Consider the following 23,173-nt stretch of genomic DNA (forward strand, 5'->3'; position numbering starts at 1 on the left):
ATTGTTCGTGACTATTCTAAGTTTATGATAGATAGTAAAGGAATATTGCAAATACGTGGCAAACCTGATATTGACATTCTGCATTATCGTACTCGTAAGCCCGTAGCTTTGTCTACGATAGCCACTAAACATTGCATCGACATTGTTCGTAATGAATTAGGTTTTGTAAACTACTCACGACGAGAAACATTTCCGCAAAGACTACTAAGGTTCTTCGGACTGTGCGTGATGAACTTGGTACCATAGATAATTTGGAAGAAAGCTCGAAGCTGGCCTCGGAGAAATCTTGGATACCTATTACGATAACTCCACGGTCAGTGTACCATCCTCGGAGTTCAGTATTAGGGAAAAACGAGGTCTTGACAAGGTAATGCAAACAATGCGGGGAGAACTCATCACTGATATAGCCAAGCTATCCAAACTTAACAAGCATATAGCTTATGAGAAAACAAAACTTGAACAGGCGGGCAATGAATTCAGTAGACGCGGTGTTGCAGAAAGATTGCATAACTTAGAAGACGAAAGATCGGCCCACCTCGAGGCTGCTTCGAGTAATAGAAAGGCACTTTGTATACAAATCAGTCGAATTCGAGAAACTATCGATCAAGTCCTCAACGATGACACTACACTGGCCGATAAAATCAAAACATTGTTCAGAGAACAGGGAATAACCATTCCAGTATTTTAACCGTATTGGGATTTATTATATCAACTTTGACTCTCGCGCTAACCGGTGGTGGTACTGGAGGTGGTGCACCGCCTAGTGATAGGGGCGGTATAAAAGTGTGGATAAAAAAGCATTTAAAAGCATAAGGTTCAGCACTGGGAAAGCTCCCTGGGAAAGTCGCGTCTGCACTTCTCGGTATAATAGGGAGTATAGTTTCCTGGCTCTTGAATTTATTAGCTAAGACCACCACTTGGCTCAGTCAAAACTTGAGGGCACTGATCGTAGCAATTGCAGGGCTGTTGTACGTATCCACTAAGAACTATTTAACCAAATCATGAGTAAAGCAGCCGCGACTCCACCTACTATAAGCGCTGTTTTTTCATCGATATGCAGTGGCACTTGTGGTTGTGTGTTAGTAGATGGTTATGGTGACTGTGGCTTGACTATTCCCGTTTCGCCTGTGTTGGTTTGTGTTATTAATTCGGTCTTAATATCTGAATTTATTACTGGTTTATGCTGATCGGTAGCAAGAACAATTTTATTATTATAACCTATCACTTGACCGATCTTAAGTTCCATATTACTCGGAGACATGTATAGTCCTGACCCATAAACGTAGTCTACTTTGGATTGAGCGTACTGTATTACATCTTGATAACGTTTTATAGAAGATGGTATGTCAACTGGTGAACTAATAGCATCCTCTACGTTTGCAACAAACTGTTTTTGTGCATCGACTGCCGTCCCAGAACCAATAAGGGACGTTCGTGTTTGCGATTGTGCACAGCGAATTGCCCATACATAAGTTCTTATTGATTCATTAACTCTTACAACTCCTGGGTTAGTAACATTTTTTTCTGTTTTATCATATAGAAATTCATTCCAAGCGTTTGCGGTATCGTTCAGTTGTACAAATTTTGTAACAATATAAGCCAAACCACCCTTAAAACTCATAAGAGAACCTCTCCAATCGGTACTCGAAAGTTCCCAGCCATGATTAAGATTATGCAATCTTACAAAAAGATTGTTTTTCTGTCACAACTTAAATGGATCGAACGGTTGATGAGTTTTTGTAACTAAATCATCGCTGACTTCTTTAACAAATTTTTGTCCACTGTACGGAACACCTAGACCATGGTTAATTCCTTTAATACGCCAATCCTTAACCGTAGCAATATTAAATTCCTGACAAATACGTTCATACGCGAACCTATTGTATGGATTGTTTGATGCATTCCATGCCCGATCCTGCGGTAATGGGGCACTAATTTCTTTAAGTATATGTCTAAGGTGATAGTACACGTGAAATGATAAAACAGACTTATTCAGTTCAAATCCTTGAGCATAAAGAGATACACCACATCTTGTTGTGGCACACCATATGGCAAAGTTTAACTGATTCTGCCAAAATTGCATCGGATTGTGAAACCAATCGTGCACCATTTTATCACTAGTTGCCGTGAATCTGTATTTTTCAAAGATATCAGGGAATTCAACAACAAAATTAGCACCAGAGGCACTTACTAAAATCGACTGATTAGTAATATAAGTTGATTTCATATTTAAGTTATGATATAGTATCATTGTATATTTAATATGTATGTTACACTCCCGGGAATAGCAAATGGTCAGTCTATTGAACTGCTTCATACTATCGATAACTCGGATGGTCAACTTGAAGTCGCCCTATGCGATGTAACGTATCACCTACGGTGGACCAATATAAATGCTGTCAAGAGGTAATAATAAGATACATATATTAGGTGAAAACGATGTTATTGACAAATACATTATTATACCTGGTGGGTATTACAGTGTATGCTCTCTCAATGATGACATTTTTAAGCCTAATGGAATTAGTCTCACACAAAATGAGTCGAATGGGATGCTAATTTTAAGCGCTGGAGAAAACGTGGGTGTAAAGCTTTTCTTAAGATTAGCAATTACACTTGGATGGAGAGGAGATGTAACAGTAATCAATTCATCATTTGAGGGAGTTAAATTATCCGATTTAGTTCCCTATAAAGAGTTGTGCATCCATCTTGATCAAATAAGCACAACGGATAATATTCAACTAGAAAGTCCTTCAATTCTACTCAGAGCTGTTCCAGTCAAAGGTGAAAAATACAATAGCGGTAGAACGGAATCTTTCTCATCATTACAATATTTAAAAATTAAAGCGTGGTATTATTGCAGACCTCAAAATTTCTGTATTAGATGTAAAACATCAACCTGTACCTATAGGATACTTAAGTGTAACACTCCATACTATAAATAATGGGTGATTCATCAGGCCCTGGAACAATCAGACAATGTAATACAATTGCGCTTTCCTATCTAGGAGACACAGAAGGAATCGGTAAACCCGGTACCGATGGTAAGTTATATGCTTTACACTTACAAGATAATGTATACAAGTGGAAAGAAAAGTTACATGCACAGGTAATCTAGGAGATTTAAGTGACGTTAGTAGACTCCTTAAAAACACTTCGTACAATCTTACTCTCAACGATGACTATGGTCGAAGCAAACATCAAGTGGCTACTGAATTTCGTCATTACCCCACCGTATGTGATGATGGGTAAGGCACATAATTTAACTAAGATAATAAATAGTGGTATCATACTCGGGGCTTATATCCCGTCAAAACGAAAAAGTGTGGTAGTCTCTCCCCTACCAGAAAACCCAGGTCATATATTATTTAGTCTTCCGGCAGTAAAAAATGTTAGTTTAAATTTGGTTACTGAATTCAATGCTATTAAACAGAACTTGAGGGCAATACCTAATGTTTCTACGCTTATTATTGAAGTCTTGTTCAGAGTTGCACCGGAAGATGCCTTCGAAACATTACCAGGTTGTTTGATTAAATGGCTAAAGAAACACCAACGTCAACGTTGCAGTATTATTCATATTGGAGCATCACCCGTTACAACCCTTGAGGGGGTCCAAATTATTAAAAGTGGCAGTATTTCTCTTACTAAGATTTTCATGCCGTATAATATTCATTTGATAAGGTTGATGTATACTCTCAAAACATTTAAGCAAGACCAATTAAAAACTATTATATGACGGTAATATACACTATGAGTTTATATCCGGCGCTCAATGTGGCATCTGAAAAGATGGATACTGTTGATGGATTTAGATTACATCAAATAAGCGACATGAAACATCGAATAGAAAAGGAGAGGGAGTTTAGACTTCGATTGTATAGAAAGTATCACACAGGCGTGAATGCTCTCGACGGAGTTGACACCGTGCTTGTAACGGCTGGCATGGGACTCAGTGTAGCCGGTGTTGGTTTATTATCAACTATAATCGCTGCGCCTATCGTACTTGGCATGGAAATAGCGGCTGTAGTCTCAGGACTGGTAGGAATAGCGATAAAATTCATTTCTCGTAGGTTGCAAAAGAAAGCATTAAAACACGATAATATTCGGATACTCGCCAAAGCAAAGTTGAACAGCATTATGGATCATATTTCAGCAGCAATGGCTGATTGTAAGATATCCGAGGAGGAGTTTCGTTTAGTGCTGTCGGAACTCAACAAATTCAACATAATGAAGCAGGAGATTCGATCTAATTCTCGTAAGACCAGTGGTATTAGCGAAGGGAGAAAAAGTTCATAGAACAGGGGAGGCAACAAGCGCGTCAATTATTCCGTGCCAAAACCAAAGAACTGGTTGGAGATAAAAAAATAGATTGCTTACTATCGTTAGATCACATTTAGAAGAATGCTTACGTAAATATATAATAATGGATAATTACAAACCAACAAAGCAAGAATTCGAAAAAGCTATCAAAACATTAATGCTCAAGGACAAAATTATCAAATGGAGAGAATTACCACAAGGTATATATTATATCAGTGATGTCAAACCAACTAAATACAGTCATCAATTGTTTCTCACCAATTACCAAGAAGAATATATAGTCTGGTCTCCTAGTAAAATGAACGAAAAACTTAGTAAAAATGTTGAATATCACTTCATTAGAAATAATGGTATACGTATTAGTAAAAATAATAGAGAATATTTTCATTACAATTTAGTTTAATCTCATCATCGTTTTTATACTAATGGTATCATTGATTGGCTCAAGGTAGTGGTGAGCTTGAGCCAATTTAACTTGATCATCATGACTATTGTTGAATCGCATCATCATTTTTGCATAAAAAATTCCCCCTGTAGTAGCAGTATAGGTATATAAATGAAGTGGTCCAGAACCCCCATTACCTATACTACTAGTAGATATGAGTTACGAAATCAGAACAATATGAATTTGCCGCATGTACGAACAGTTACATACCAACAATCATTTATACCTTCTTCAATCAAATTATGGAATGAGTGATATACCAGTGTAAAACACACTCAATATTGTTCCAATATTTTCTGTAAATATTAGCGGGTTTTTATATAATTATTAACTAAACATAAATGGAATTAAAATATACATAAAAGTTTCATTACCCACAGTATATCTACAAGCAATTATATCTTGTAGACGTTCACGTGTCAAAATGAACACTGGCAGCTACATAGTAGGCTACAGTAAGATGGACGTATCCATCAAACCCATCTTGCTCAGTGAATTCTATTCTCCAGAGGCCGCAGTCGCACCGGCGTAGAAGTTATTATGTAATAATACAGCATCATTATCTCGTGACGTATCGTCGGTCATGATTTAGATTAAGACAATGCACATTCACTGATTAGGGAATCACTCAAAGTCAAAATATACGAGGCGATTACTATAAAAGTCAAGCATCTCCACTGGTCAGTACACAACACCACTGACAGTAAACTGCTTGACCGTAATCTTTCCTCTTCTTCTTATTAAGGTAAGAAACATTTTATTATTTGATACATTTTGGTCCTATGTTATATATATGTGTGTGATATATTCTAGATAGTCTATGTTTTTATAGGTGATTAACTTTAACAATCAAATGTAAGATGGTAGAGACATATTTGCGCTGTGCATGTGCACGGGTCCCTTGTGTGTTTAAATAATGAAACGTTCTTTATTACCCATGTACGTATGGAAGATCATTCACAAAAACGTGTGTGTTTTAGATATTTGTTTACCAGAACTTGTATATATTATGAATAGATGTTTACTATACTTTGCATGATTTGTGAAATGTGTCTGTTAATGAGCAGTTATTCCCTATTAATTGAATATGACTATCCATTATCAATATCCGAAATTACACGGTATCAGAATACAATATATATCAAATAAGTGTCTTGAAAGTAACGTTAATCGGGCGGTATGTTGAAAGATAAAGACACAGACAGTTAGTCTGTATATGTAATGTTCGTCGTTACAGAAACTGTCACACGATGACAAAGCATTGATGAACTTAGAAATCAAATCTAACATCGTGATAAGTCAATGCAAATGATACTATTGTGATTATCAATATCGTTAATATCCTACATCTACATGTTTTATTGTACTTGGTTTGAGGTTATTGTTATTATCGTTTATCGTGTTTATGTATATCTACATTTAGTAAATAGCGCGTCTCACTTCAGACGTAATAAACCAAACGTATTTATAGTGATGTTACTTACTTAAATGCAGTCACAGGTCATAATGTTGATGTCATGATGTGATGCTCTCTCTAGACACGAAAGTGTGCTTAGCTCTACTTATAGCTATATCCCCTACCTTTCCAGCTTTCCAACTCAAGTATTATAACCGATGCTTATTCGATCATTATTCTACATGTTTCATGTATTCATACTATTATCATTCTATGTTCCATGTATTGCTATTTTGTATTCTTTATTACAAGACACAACACCACTGACAGTAAACTGCTTGACCGTAATCGTTCCTCTTCTTCGTATTAAGGTATAATCAAGTTCCCAAACGCGGGACAAAAGCTTGATTATAGTTACCCCCTGAATACAGAAGTGCAACGTCATTATCAAATTTTAAACAAATGATTAAAACAACCATTGCAGCTCCACCTCAATACTTCTCAACCGGCAACCGAAAAGCATATATTTAACATATTTTATTTAAGGCATTTTTGCAGTTCCCTAAATGCAGACCTCTATAAAGTAAATCTATCTGATACTTTGTCCTGCTCTTGTTGAAACCCACGTGAAAACAACATACTTTTCTTTCTTGAATGACCCAATTACACTATTCCCAGAAATATCATGTTCGCTAACATTATAAAAGCTGGAACTACATGTATAATACAAAATGTTCTCTACGGTGATCTGTCCCTTGCTGAAGGTCACAATAACCTCATCTTCAACAGTGTTCAAAAATATATACTGTCGACTAATAGATTCGAGTAACCCTTTATCATAAATATAGAATATGGCTCTGCGACCACTTATTATTAATTACGCCATGTGTATGTATGTAGTGTGTATGACTGCATTTATGTACATGTATATAAGTGTATGTATGATTGTGTAATTATATATGTAGTCTTGCATATATTTTGGATTAATGTGTATATACAAGTAAATTGTGTTTATATAGGCAATTCTTATGTATGTCTATGTTATTCTTGCAAACATTATGTTTATGTTCTTGTGTAAATATATTTCTCTTTGTTACTATAAATGTAATATGTGCATATGTATATGAGTATGTGTATGTATGTATGAGTATGTATGATTATGTGTATATATATGTATTTCTGTATACTTATGTTTATGTATATGTGTGTGTATATATATATATATATATATCTATATCTATCTATCTATCTATCTATCTATCTATATATATATATGTGTGTGTGTGTGTGTGTATGTGTATATACATATATATATAGATGTGTGTGTGTGTGTGTGTGTGTGTGTGTGTGTGTGTGTGTGTGTGTGTGTGTGTGTGTGATGTCTGTAATTTTAAATGTTTGTCACATAAGCCATGGAGTAAGCACAGAGACGAGGTTAACGTGGGTGGAACGTCGGGAGGAAATTGATAGCCATGACCAAGCCCTGATGATATTTCAAAATATGTTTGTCCTTTGTTAGACTTTTTCGCAGTATAAAAGGGACCTAAAGCCTTGCTTATATTTAAATATCAGATAAAAACGCTTGCTGAAAACATTGTATAGCTTCACATATACACTTGATCAAAATATTGAAGCGTAATGAAGTAACAAAACTATCTCGTAGCAAACGTATGTTGTGTAAAACAGATAGTTGTCAACGGTATGTTTGCAAATTCATCTTCGCATATCCCAGGAAATGGCCTTGTTTCAGTTTTGACGTATAATCTCGCTCTGAAGGCATCTACGTGCAAAATGAATGGAATCTCTGTGAGGTTGTGAGTATTATCGTCTGTTAGGGTGTACGTTTAGCATTTCGAATCACCTACCTTCCAGAATGGAAACTTCATGTATGTTTTGATACTTATCTTTTTAGGGTAAAGGGGTTGTGGCTGAACATTATTTAACAAGGACATAGGAATATGGAAAGTGTTTTGTCGCTTTTATTTACAAGTTGAAACACACAGATGTAACAAAATAAAAGATGGTGAAAGGATGTGTAATTTATGCAAGCAACATGACTTTGATGATGGGTATCAGTATTTAAAACAAAGTGATTTCTTGGAAGGGAAAAGAATGTCGTTAACCATGGAAATATTTAAAATAGCCAGGAATAGAACAAGAGCTTTAAAAGTAGATTGTGTTAAGACACCAGAAAACCACACAACTATTGTTTACAGGATGCACACTTTACAGGTGATATGGAGACACAAAGATATTAATGACACTAAAATGAGTGATGAATTATTTTATATTCAAAGTATAATTTGACTATGATCTTGTCAGAGAAAAAAGTACGTTGGTAAGGAAAATTATCACGCACGCTAGACTTAAATTTCTTCTAAAACACCCATGAATCTGCCTATTTCCTGTTTTCTATTTTCTATTCGAGGGCGTCAGGAAATTGTCTTGTCGAAAGTCCAACCCAAGCTATAGATAAGATCATTCACGATATCGAATTACAATTGACTGATACTGAATACACGAAACTGCTGAAAAAGTAAGGAAGCTGAATTGCAACATGCCAAATACATGGGCAAGGATAGCATAAACGTATTTAACTTAAATGGAAAACTGTCTTGGGAAACACTTTAACCGATATTAAAAGTGAAAGTATTAAATCGTTATATCACAAAATGAAAAGGAAAGAAATCAACAAATTATAGCACAAATTTTGCTAAATGAACCTGAACTATATGCTAATTGATAATTTAGACGCAAATAATACCAAACATAGATATAACAAAAACTAATTAAGATGAAGTCACTAATACAAATATCGAAGGTTTTATCATTAGATCAAAAGGCAATGGACTGAAAATTGGAGAAACCAACTAAACATATTTTTGCCATTGAGAGAAAGACGTTTTTAAACAAAGCACTGTTGAAACTTGAAATCAAAAACGGGACAACTGTATCAAAAACAAAAATGATTCATCAACCAAGTACAACTGTATTAAGATATTACCAATACCACGAGGATTTCGAACATTTCGTACACCTAAGCCTAATACAAATTAACATGATAGCATGGAAGGAGAATTAACCCATAATGAAGTACCAAACGCCCTCAAACATAAAGGAAAACAAAATGTCCCGGAGCCTCCGGTTATACTGTCGAATTTTAAATATTCTCTTGGAAAGACGTTAAAATTTACTTTTGCATAACAAAAACAGGGATATATCACAATTTTACCTCAAAGCCTTGAACCAAAACACTTTCTCAAAAAAGGGTAATCATTCACAATTCAGGGATGTAGTCACCAAAAAAACTCTCACTATTTCATGCAAATTGAGTGAGTGTTGGGTGCTACCGGGAGGACAGTATATGCTCATCCTTTTTCGCTAACTCTTAGTGCCATTCATATATTTTTCACATATGATTCACCGCTTTATTGCTTTTAACGCCAAATATTGTGTTGTATAACGCCGCACTCAGCAATATCCCAGCTATATGGATACGATGACATGCATGAACCAAGACAGCGAGCCTTACCACCTGACCCCGTTGGTCGCATCTTACGACAAGCATAGTCGCCTTTTACGACAAACATGGCTTGCTGAAGACCTATTCTAATCCTTTACGACAATGGAATCTGTTTCGGCGGATAAGCGAGAGTGGTTATACTCTGGTGTTGACCTTTGTATAACTATGAATATTTAACATCGATCTTCGACATCCCGTTGGAAGTCGCACTTTTTAGATCATAACCAAGCCAATACATGAGATTTGTATTCATTTTTCATTTGCAAGTGGGCAGAGAATAAAAGGCTGGGTGTGGTTTGGAAATGGCAATTCATTTAACAGGAGACATTTAAAAAGACATTATTCTCTGGACAAAGTGACGTCTTTATATTAGTCATGGGCATGTGACAGTCCCAACAGAAAATCAAATTCGTTTGTATCTAAAGCTCTGACACCAGATCATGTAACCGGATCCTTCAGTGAATGTGCCTTTGAGATTATATGACTTTAAAGTGCTATTTGGTACATTAAAAAGAGTTTTGAAATGCTTTCAAAAGCGACTGTCGTCAACAACACGGATACATGCCACGCCGACAGCAACTGATCCACGGCAACAGCGTCTAGACTCACAGTGATATTAGATTTTTGAGAATGAGCCTTTATATGTTGAATTAGGTATTTGTTTTTGCTACGCGTCCTTACAGTCTCAGTCTCCTCTTATATTAAATCTCAATAGGTATCTGTTTCCCCGATATTTCATGGACACGGGAACGTTGTCACTTGTTGTTCCAACACATGATATGTGTGTAATGGTGCATAGGAAGAATGGTCTTATACTTTGATAAGTTAAGCAAGAACTTTAGACATGGCAATTAAAACATAGTCTTTGTGTCATAATCTCTATGCTCCAACTAAGCAAAACACATTGCTCATAGGAGCTGAATACATTTTGTTTCCATTCAACGACTGCAGTGTCTGTCTTGATACAGAGCTCAGTGTCTTAGTGAATCATGATGGGAATTTTGCCTTGTGAAAACCACCCTGACTAGTTTTGTGCATTGTAGCGTACGTGACATTCTACTGGGGAATTACGGGGAAATAATTCATTCATTAAGACCTCTTCTTAGTGACGAATACATACACATCCACACATAATTAATTCGTGTCAGTGTATGTGACATAATTATATTCTCAGTTAGTACTGACCGTTATTCATTATCAAAGAAATATAGGTTGTGATATTTAAAGTTTATATTTGTGATTCAAAGTCTGCATGGAGCGTTATTTGTACAGGTGCGTTGGCTATTTAAACTCAGTATAGAGCATTAGTCATTACCAACATAACATAAGGTGTGTTATATTCGTTAAAAAAACGTATTGGGAGTAATTTTAAAAGTTTACATTGCCTACACTTGTTATACTGCATCATAAGAACATGTGGCCCTGTGCGTCTGCCGCCTAATACATGTGCCACACACGTTAAAACCTTACAGTGATTAATTATTGCTTATATTCCGTATAGTTCTGGCGTCCGCGTCCGCGCGTTGGTCGCGATATTTGTCCCACACAGGAGACATTTTCCCTAAACGGTACCTTATGCAGTAGCCTTAAATAACAGTCATGCCTTTGCACTGGGAGAGGGCTATTCTAATACATGCATTAGTAACCTAACGCCAATATTAACGAATTGTTCTGCTATAATTTTTTCAGCTTTATATTCCGTGAGAAGTGATTACAGTTACAGACTGAGATTATTTTATGATGTCACTATGTCATGACGTCACAATGCAATACAGTTACAGATTCTATCGAGTCGTATGATTAATTTGTAAATTTCATTAATATATGTGCTACTATACACAAGTGAATCTCACCATATATCTACAAAATATGTGAGACTCACAACGAATCAATTTATAGCATCTTCTGAGTAATGTATTTGCCAGTAACGAATACATGGCTAGATAATGAAAAGGATTCGAGTGTACCGACGTCGAGGTACGTCAGTCATTGTGTGATGGAAGAAGATCGGTTCGGGGGAGGCAACGTTATGGTATGGGGTGCGATTACAGCAAGACAGAGGACCCGTTTGATAGTGGAAGAGGGAAATGGACAGCGCTACCGCAACAAGATCATCGGCCCTGTTGTTCTACCGCTTTTTGCGTCGTGATGGCCCAGGCATTACCTTTCAACATGACAACGCCCAGCCTCATATTGCATATTGTTCAGGATTCTCTTCAACAAAACAACGTGAATGTCATCCCTTGGCCGGCTCGCTCCCCTGAGCTCTCACCAATCGAGCACATGTGGGCCTTCGACGAGCCTTCGACGTCAACCACGTGTTCCACAGACACTCCAGGAACTTCGAAACTGCTCTAGCAGATATGGACAGATATCCCACAGGACTTAGTGCGACGCCTGGTCCATTCCATGAGACGAAGATGTGTTGCTTGCATTGCAACAAGAGGTGGATACACATGCTATTGATTTGTAAATTGACATTTTGACATGTTCGTGTGTTTTTTTATGAAATCACACATTTTCTGAAGTCAGTGTGGCAAATTAAACCATTGGAAAACTTACAGGAGTCTTTTATCTGTTGCAAACCGAAATGGTTTCAGATTTGGTAAAAAACATAACTTTGCATTAATCTTATTCAGTGTCACAGGAACTTTCGTTTTTCAGTATACATGGATACTGTTGTTCAGTATACATGGATTCTTACATGTGTTTTGTAAAACAGAATATGTACTGTGTACAGTTCTTTTTTTTATCCACGTAATGCCAATCGCCAAGCACGGGTACTATCTTATTCCGTTTATTTTACCTTCCGCCGTCAGGGGTGCGATTGGTTAGCGTATTGGTCAAAGCGTTCGCTCGTCACGTCGAAGGCCCAGGTTCGATTCCCATCATGTGTACAATGCGTAAACCCTATTGCTGGTGTCCCGCGCAATGATACTCCAGGAATGCTGCTGAAAGCAGTGTAAATACATATTCAGCCACTTTCTCACTCCTGCAGACGTCTATCCACTAGGACACTCAGGAAGTTGATTTTGTGTAGAAGTGGTCCCCAGCAACACATGCTTAATTTTAATTGTCTTACAAGGTGACTTCACGGATCGGAGGTTCAGCATCCTCCAACGTCCTGGATGTTTCCTTATAATATCAATCTCTATTTTTCTCTCTGCCCATGTGGACCAACATTTTACTTCAAGTACCAGTAACAGCAAAGACGAGCTTGCAGGTAATATTCCCTTGATCGGATGGGGGAGTCCGGCTTGGAATCGTATAATGAGAGGCGACTAAAGAGCGACTAAGAGCCTCGGGTAGTCAGGTGTGTTATTTGGTTGATTGCGAGTCATCATACATGTCGGCATGGGACGTTGTTCATACTTAAACCAATCGTTTGTCTGGCCCAGTATCGATAACATGTATCACAGCAAAAAAAGTGTAGGTTTCCGTCTTCCGGAAACCTCCCGGATACCTTCCCATTTTGGATCCGGCCCGGATACCTTCCGGAAACCTTCCAAAAAAAAATGTCCAAATTTGGGGGGTGCATTTTGTTCACTTAAGTGTGAAACACATAAAAAATTAACTTGAAAATACCAAGCAATTTGAAGGTTGTTGAAGGCATCTGGAAGGTTTCCGGAAGATATCCGGATGCAAATTTTCTTCATGACTTGCTTCTGGTAAATAATGTTAGCCTGTGCATTACAGGTACCTAATGTAATATTCTGTGTTATTTTAGTTGTAAATATCCCCCTCAAACTGAGATATGTGGGCATGCATTGTTCACAAGTTGTTTCACGACATGGGTCCAATGTGTGAAGCTTATTGCTGGTGTCCCCCACCATGATATTGTTGCAATATTGCTAAAAGTGGCAAAACAGCATTCTCACCCAGAAAAATATGGAAAGTCATTGGCTATGTGCTTTGGCATTTGGCCCTGGTGAGATTAACAGATTAGTTTGGAACGGTAGGAGTACTTGTTATATCGGGACAGTGTAGTTTCATGGGAATATAAAACAGAATACAATTGTCTAATTGTCTAAAGACTAATGGCATCCATAGAAAACACCTAAATAAAGTACAGAAAAAATATCAATGTCATTTGTCTACTAAGGTGGAACTACAACTTTTGTTAAGTGAGCTGTATTTATAGTAGGAAAACATTCAGGGCATTAGTACATTTTATATTTGTTCAGCACCTATGCTATGGCTGATCAGTATTATATATCTTTATGCTAATGAAGCAAAACAAATCATGCTTTTGGAAAAAATCTTATTTATTGATTATATGGCATTTCATTGGTACATATCACAAATTGAAATTTGATCAAGCAAGAAGAGGAACTAGCATAAAGTAACCAGTGGTGTTTGCAAGGCCTTAAAGAACAGACGCTTCAGTGCCATTTTCTAAATAAACAAATTATTCAAATCTCAGAAGAATTTTATTGAAGAAGAATATCTAAAGTCAATTATGTTTCTGCAGTAAACCATTCAGATTTGTATAGTCATCATCGGTGTACACAACCTGGACATAGTCAGAGTGCTTTGGCATAAATTCATTCAGACTTCATTAGTGTCATAATAAAACCACCTACAGTCACACTGATGTGGCATTATTCATTCAGAATCATCACTTTCTGAGGTGAATCTGTTGGTTGTTATCAGGAGTACTGTTCATCTTCCGGCGAGTCCCTTGTCTGAATTGTGTGAGCAAGATCTTCTTAAATGTAGCTGGTGTCAGATTGTGAAATCCAGGTACCTGAAACATTTCATAACATCTTTAGAAACTTGTTAGTCAAAAGTTATGAAACACACACATATTTACAAATGTTTAAAGTTGTTTTCTCGAACAGTGAGGTTTTGACAATTTATCTTGCAACTGATATTTAACCAATCTTTGAACATGTAAATAAGCCATTGCAAACAGAAAAGTGTTCAGAAAATACAAAAATGTATCCGGTCTTCTAAAACAATACCACAAGGTTCACCAGAAATTTGCTTGAATGTTTGCATTACATCAAAATGTAAGGAAGGGTAAACAAGACTATGCAAAACTAAGTTACATATGTTCTTATACATAATACATAAATGCAACTATTCATAATTATCAAAACACATGTCATGTAAGTGATCTCAAAATACAACATAATGAGCGAGTGAGTTGGAATAGTATCATGCAGCTTGTTAGCAATATTCCAGCTACGGGCTTCACACATTGTACCCATGTGGTGAATTGAACCCGGGTTTCAGAGACTGTTTCACCCACTAGGCTACACTTGCACACCAAATACAAAAGAAAGTATATTAGGAATTCAGACAATAGATATTCTCACCAAATTCATTAATTCATTAATGGAAGCTATATTGAAATTCAAATTTTGACAAATTAGGATGAGACTGTAGAAGCATTTATCTAAGTTATTATGGATATTAAATATCTACCGTCAATTGGTAGTCCATCATAGACAGTGATAAGAAATTCAACTGAAAAGTACAACCTGAACCATCAACTAAAAACTATGTATATTACATTCTCATTCATTTTCGACACAACCCTCCCTGAAAGAAAATGCAAAGCACTTTATATTTTGTCAAAAGCCTCCCCTAGAGACTCTCACATTTTGGGGTGACCCTCCGTTTGTTCTGATCTGAATTCAAATATTCATGACTCATTATCATATTTTATCATTTATCCTATCTTTTTTGAAAATTAACTAAATGAAGATTAACAATAACATGCAAATCTGCCAAAATATTGGCGTGGCAAAGTTTAAATTAATCATAATTACTGTTATAAAGTTTTGGATCCATTGTCTGTTTCTAAATACAGTGAAACCCAACTTTGACTTGTGTGGTGTTGTTGAATCATTTACCTAATGTTCTTTATGCATTGATATGCATCTGCACGGTGTCTAGCCGGGAGAGCCACATTTCAGAAATGGCTATTGCCGGTAGAGCCACATTTTCAGCTGAGTGCATTTCACCTATTCTAGCGGGTAAGTAATTAATCCGATTACCGATACCTTTATATGAGTGTCCCACATTTTAATTATACTCCTAATTTAATACTCCCAGACTGAGGGAGGCGACCAGTTCCTACACCGTGTTAGTGACGACATCTTCATATTCACTACAGACAAGAACATTGAACATTTGTGTTCTGCAGACATTGTATTTTGTGATGGTACATTTTATGCCTGTCCCAAGTTGTTAGATCATATTTATTGTTTACATGCTGAGGTGTTTGGCCATATGTTTCCATTAGTTTACTGTTTGTTGTCCAAACGAACAAAAGAGTGTTATGTCAACATGTTTCAGTACCTATGCGATTTTGCTAGTAGAGGAGGTCTAGAGTTTGCCCCACTTATAATTCAGTTGGACTTTGAACGTGCAGCTCACAATGCTGTGACTGATGTATTTCCTGGGACATTAGTTAGAGGGTGTTTCTTTCACTTCACCCAATGTATCTGGAGGAGGGTGCAGAAAGAAGGTCTGGTGATGGACTATAAGGAAGATGAGGAGGTGAAGAAGCTGGTAAGAAGAGCTGCTGCCCTCCCTCTAGTACCTCGTGACAAAGTGGATGATGTGTGGCTTGATGCCATTGCTGACTCTCCTGCTGGCCCTAAAGTGACTGCCTTCATGGACTATGTGACAACCAGTTGGGTTCAAGGAGGGGCCTTCATGCCAGAGATTTGGAACCATTTCGAAAACCAAGGCCACCGTACCAACAATCACCTGGAAGGGTGGCAGAACAAGATAAAGAAACTTGCCAAGAAGTGCCACCCGAACATCTACGAGGTAGTGAAGCTATTTCAGCGAGAGCAGTCACTCAAAGAGGTTGCAGTCCTGAGACTCTCTCACCAGTGGTCAGAACCTTCACGAAGAAAGAAGTACAAGGCAATCGATGCACGTATTGCAGTAATGCAGTAATGACATTAAATCCATTATGATATTCATATGCTATTCATATTCATCAATGTAAAGTTTTGATGAATATGTTATCCTTGTTGAATAAAAAATGAGAAAACAAGACTTGTTTTGTTATATACGGTAACCTGTTAGAATCACAAAGCATGTTTTGACAGCATAGCCGCAAGAGCCACATTATACAATCACGCAACCATAACCATTGCCGCGAGAGCCACATCAATTTGGGCTATCTATTTTCGAAATGTGGCTTTGCCGGCCTGTAACCATCTGCACAGAGTGGTCAAAGTCTGTGTCTGACACATAGTGTGCTACAAGGGAGACATCAGTTTGTGTCTAGCCAAACTGTCTGATAATCTCAAGGGCTGCCTTGGTAGCATCAAGGGATGTAGCTAATCCTAAATAAACATAAAACAACTGACATCATCTCTTCTCCAGAACACATGATCAAAGCCTGCCCCACCTTTGATGTTTATTACCTAGCTACTCTAAAAACAGCTAATTAGCAAAATGAACTCAATGTCAACTCATTGTGGACTAGGGATTAACAGGGCAATTAGTGTCGGGTGGGTATTAGTACTTGCAATTGTCTGTTAATAAATTAATTGAGTAGTGACGGCTTAGTCAGTTGTGCCTTTACAACCACGCTGACTGCTATTCAACTTATCAAGTCAGTTTACTATGTAACATGCTTCTTGGGACCAAGGAAATGTATCTTGCTGGATAACATTTTTTTCTAATTTATAAGAGATCATAATAATAATGACGTTTTTGATGTGCATTTCTTTGTTGTGTTCACTAGGATGATTAGTAGTGATGGTTTTTGAATTATTAGACACTATTTATTCCAAAAGAGGAATAGGGTTGGTGAAGAGGCAAAGCTTATTTGAACAACATATATATTGAATAAACAGAAACTGTACAAAAAACAGATTAACTTATCTACAGTTGAAACTATCTTGATGCAAATTTTCACTGAATCAAAGTCATATCTTTTCAAGACTCAGATCAGGTTGTAGTGATTGAAGGTCACATTAAACTTGCTAATTTCAAATCACTCATCCCGCACTTATGATTTGGTTTGTTGTTTTATGCCGCACTCAAGCAATATTCCCGCTATATGTAAATAATCGAGTCTGGACCAGACAGTCCAGTGATTGACATCATGAGCATCGACCCACACAATTGGGATCAATGACATGCATCAACCAAGTCACCGAGCCTGATCGCCACCTGATGGCGTTAGTCAACTCTTTAGACAAGCATTGTCGCCCGTTACGGAAAGTATTGGGTTACTTTATATTTGTGTGTCCCAATTACGCCATTATTAGATATAAAATGTATTATACACATGAATATGATATAAAAATGGCAAATATGGTTGACAATATGAGCATTGATCTAAGCATTTGGAGCAGAATTGTGAATATTCACCTAATGAAGGAGTAAGTACATACTCCGAAATGTTGTGATCATCATAATAAAGAAGTTGACATCAATACATTCTCCACCTTTAAGTCCTTATGTGTATAACTTGTAAATAACTTTCATAGACTTCAGGAGTTTATCTGTGATATATGTGTGCACTTAAATAAATCACTGCATCCTTACCTGAGGCAGGAATAGATAATAGGTGGGAACAGAAAAAAATAGTCAAAGTTATAGCCAAATACAGGTATTTGAAGATTTTCCGTTGTGGCGACACTTTCAGTGAAACCCATACAGTATTTGATTTGTAGTAGTTAACGGTTCTGGTATTTTCTGTCTGTAACTGTAAAGAAGTTCCGAAATTGTAGCGAGCAACTGCCCAGACATAAGGAGGAACAAGATGACATAGATATTAACCCATTTGTAAACTGTACAGCCTGAGGTATGTTTGTTGCCACATATCAATAAAATAGTTCCATAATGGCTGATTTATTTGTTGTAATGTAAGGGCAGAAATAGCATCAGTTATTACTGAAAATATCCCTTGTAAAACCTTTCAACACATCAAAAGGCCATTGTGAAAAGTTGTAATCTGACAGCACCATGTTAGGATTCTTAAATACAGTTTCAGCTTGACATTGAGTACTTTAAACTTTAAAGTGAAAAATACATTCACAACAAGTGAGCTGTGTCTGCCAATCAGAGTCGGTGAGTAAATTGGAGTAGGGGACTAATTTCGAAGGTAAACTTGTTTCAACGTTTAACAACTACATGTATTTGTGTTTGTATGAGACGATGTGTGTTTAATTCCATATATTTTACTTCAAAGCATGTTATCACAATAAATTGAGTCGGGTATAGGATAAGTTGGAGTAGAGGCTAATTTCTAATGTAAACTTGTTTTAACATTTCACAATTATTGGTCTTTGCAAGTTATCAATCCAAATTTAATTTCATTTATTTTACCAAGGTAAAAAAAAAATAAGGTGTCATTTTCGTCAAGTAATAATCGCCGTTTTCGCTTTCGGCGAGTATTTCGCCAGTCAGTGCCGTTTTGCTAAGGGGTCGTTCCAGCTATAACCCGCTTATTGCACAATATAAGTTTCAATTTATATTTATACTCATTTTAACCACTGTAATAAGTAAAAAATGAAATAAAAGTATATAGAAAATAAACAAGCACTTGTCATAAAATGTGCATCCGCAGGCAATATTTATAAGATAATCCTGCATGTAGCTGTGGCCATCACACTGAAGATGCACTTCACTTCTTTCTCATATGCCCAAATTACAATGATTTAAGACAGAATATGTACTATTATGTTAAGGGATATGATCTAAATTCAATTCTATTAGGTAATCCTGAAAGGACGTCAAAAATAAACTTAGAAATTCTTAAATCAGTAGAAGACTACATTCAGCTATCCAATAGGTTTTGTGATTGTACATAGCATCTTAAATTTATAATACTATTCCTTGCCGTATATTGCAGTACACTATTACTACTAAAAATGCGACCTGACAGCGCCGACAACGTAGTTTCTATAATAAGAACATGTATATAATTGTATTCCTTGACTGTACTTTTGTCATATCATATTGTATTCTAATTCTGGAGCGGTATTCAAATAAGTTTTTGCTTGTTTACCCATCCAGTTCACATATAAATGTTTAAAACAATATTTAGTAAACAAATAATTTAAACTCATGCAAGAACATAGCGTGTGGAGACGATAGACCACTGAAAAGAGCATATATATGCACATCCAATGACCCCTGACATCACAAGGCATTGTTTTGCCAGTGTGTCAGGCAACAGAATACTACGAAATTACATCACAGGGTACTGTGACCTGTTTGAAAAGTTAGGTACTGTATTCGAAAGCTAGGTCCAAAATTCTAGACAATCCAGTGATTGATGTTGTGAACATCAATCCACACTGTTAGATGGTCACTGTCAGATGCCATGAACCAGGTCACTGAGCCTGATCACCTGATCTATTAGGTTATCTCTTATGGGTGAGGCTAAAACGGCAGCTTAGCAAAATGTCACTGATTTCTCGGACGAAAACAGCACCTTCTTTTGGAAAAAAGGGCTACTAATTGTTGTCTGTTATCTGGAGAGACATGTTGATTCCTGGCCGAAATATATATAAATGAAATTTCTATAAAATTACTATTTATTTCCTACTTACTAAAATAAATATGACATATATAGTATACCTGTTGTCCAGTTTCTTGACATTTTCGCCAGACTCAGGTTCAGCTTGACATTGAGCTAATCTGAGTAAAGCTACTTAAAACTTCAAAGCACGTGATCTTTCAGTGATAAGTTTAGTTGCACCTCCCAATCAGAATCATGAGTAAATTTGAGCAGAGGCTAATTTCTAATGTACACTATTTTTAAGTGACTAACATTTAACAATTATTTGTGTTTGCAAGTTTAATTGCATTTATTTTACTTCAAAGAAATCAAAGCATATTATATTTTCACAATAAGTTTAGTTGCATCTCCAAATCAGAGTCGGCAAGTAAATGCTAGTTTTTAATGTAAACCTTTTTGAACATTTCTTGGTTATTTGTTTTTACAAGTGACCATGCAAGTTTAATTTCATTTCGGGCATATTCAGACCCAAGGTAAAAAAAATAACAAGGTGCTGTTTTCACCAGGCAATAGTAGGGGAGGTACTATTTTCCTTTATAGTATAACCCTCTCTTACAACTAGCATAGGTTGATGGGGACCAATTCCAACCCGGAATCCCCACATGAGTGGGTATGGTTTTACGCTGTTTTTAGCAATACCACAGCAAGGGACACCTGACATAGACTTCACACATTGTACCCATGACAAGAATCGAACCTTGGTCTTCAGCACTTCAACCACTAGGCTACCCCACCACCAAAATTCCCAACATGATGAATTTGTCATCACGGCATTTTTCAACAAGTTCAAGTGAAAATATCCATACCTTTCAAATGTCTTATCTTCCACTTCACAATGTTCACTGTTGCAAAACTCCTGTCATTTAATTTGTTCTTGATTCTTCACACCTGCAAAAGTAAGTTTAGTCGGTACGGTATGAACTAAAAAAATGAGTCACATTAGAGTATCTAGATAAAGGAATATAAGTAAGCAAACATATTTCTACATCATATACTTTAGCAAGGATTAACATAAGTTAGGTAGATTGCTTATCCTACAAAAATTAAATCACACATTTACTAACATATATAAAACAGAATAAGTGGCTTACAGAAGATAAAAAACTTTAATACATGATCAATATTATTCACATATTCCTTACCTGAATCAAAGACCATATAACAGTCTATGTATTATGGTCTCTGTCCGAATATGTCACGTCTTCAGCTCCCTGCAATCGAGGTTGTGAAACATTTCTGCTGTAGGAATATTACATCCGCTGGGATATCCCTTGTCACACTGCCTGGCATGGTAGGCAAACGCATATTCCATACACCACATAGGTATACTTCCTAATACACTGTCGAAATCCCCGCGGCTCCCAATATGGCCTGTATGAACTGTAATCGGCCAACCTCGTCTCTTTCCGTAACCGCTGCAGAAATGACCGCTCGTCATTCGTGACCAACTCGTGTTATTCCGGGACAAGCAAGTCTACCCATAATTCCCTGTATGGCCGAGGGCGCCATTTTGGAACACAAATGTAAACAAACACTCAAACCTCGTATAATCGATGTACAGCGTGATGCTTGATTACGATATGCTTACCTCGTGTATCGATACATTGTTCTCAATCACCTCTAACACGGAAATCCCGGTCGAAATCCACCTGAGCCATCCACAACGAGGACGTCAAGTATTTCGAAAACTCGATTGACAGCCGAAGGAAGGAAGAGCAGCTTGCAGATGCCAGGTACGTAGCAGGGCTTCGAGACATAATGTTCCATGATTTCTATACTGAGATCTTATGGATTGATTTAGATATTTTCCTGTTCTCCATGTTACTACTGTAAACGTCAAGGGCCTTTTAGTTTTGTTGTTTTCGGAAACCCTTTGTTATTATTATGATCAAGTGTTTGTTGGGCAATAATGCAGTTTACCGGGCGCAGCCCGAGCTCTGCCATCCGCTCAATAACCGCTCTATAGTGCCACCGCTTTCTCGTTATAACGTTACCGTGCCTCACGCTCTGGTGACTCTCGCTTCACGATCCAACACCCGTTTTCGGTCTTTGGGAAACTTACACATCTTCACAATCAAACACCCGTTCTCGGTCTTAGGGAAACTTACACATCTTTACGATCAAACACCCGTTCTATGTCGGGTTCTCGAACAAAGACATCAGTCTTCTTAGGCTTCATGATACTTTAATGTTGACAAGCGTCGGCATTGCATGTACAGATTTCTACACGTGCTTCCAGGCAAGGGAGCTAATTCACTCTCACCCAGTTGCACACCGCTAAATACATATACGCCAAATAAGCTAACTCCACATCCTCCTTTCTGAGCTATTAAAGTTATTGGTTAGCCTATTGTTACAAACCAGAAAATAACTTGTGAATCTGAATGACATATTAGAGTATTGCTAAACTAAGTTAACAATTTCATCTGTCAAATATTCATTCTCACATACAATACTTTTGACAAAAGAGTCTTTACTAAAGAGCAAATGAATAAAGGTCAATGATTCAACATGACTGTTTAACCTTGTTACATTCACATTGTCATGATTGTTGAACACTAAACTAAAACAATAAAACTGGATTGATCAACACCTCAACATTTCACTACAAAGTCTCATCAGAGATCAAGTCTCTGGGGAGGTCTGGAAATTCTTCCAACTCTGGTTTTAGTGTCTGAGTGTCTGTTTGGTGTTCCTGGTGGACACTGGGGTGTGATGTTGCAGTCCGTATTTCGGTTGACCTCAGAGTCACAAACTTTGTCTCTTGAGGTTTCCGGTGTAGGAATCTTGCGTAGATCTGATCGGTTCCTCCGTACTTCCCCATTTGGTGTGTTCACGATGTAGGATCTGGGGGTATCTGCTTTCCGAACAACTTTGCTCTCGGATTTGTTCAACCAGGCAGAGTCGCCTGGATTCAACTGTGGGAGTGTTTTTCACTCTGTGACGTAGATCATGGTTGTGTTTTGTCGCCAACTTCTGTTT

The 23,173-nt window shown here is 37.1% G+C and overlaps 1 long non-coding RNA gene across 1 annotated transcript in view; it reads right to left on the reverse strand.

Moving 5' to 3' along the window:
• LOC139470954 (uncharacterized) overlaps positions 1-22,419 on the reverse strand; it is a 48,068-nt gene extending 25,649 nt beyond the window's left edge. The window contains exon 1 of the long non-coding RNA XR_011653806.1: positions 22,300-22,419. This is a non-coding gene — a long non-coding RNA (uncharacterized lncRNA). The remainder of the gene's footprint in view (positions 1-22,299) is intronic.
• Between the last annotated feature and the right edge of the window lie 754 nt (positions 22,420-23,173).

Source organism: Haliotis cracherodii, unplaced genomic scaffold, assembly GCF_022045235.1.
Source record: "Haliotis cracherodii isolate W230 unplaced genomic scaffold, xgHalCrac1.p SCAF_21, whole genome shotgun sequence".
Taxonomy (NCBI): domain Eukaryota; kingdom Metazoa; phylum Mollusca; class Gastropoda; order Lepetellida; family Haliotidae; genus Haliotis; species Haliotis cracherodii.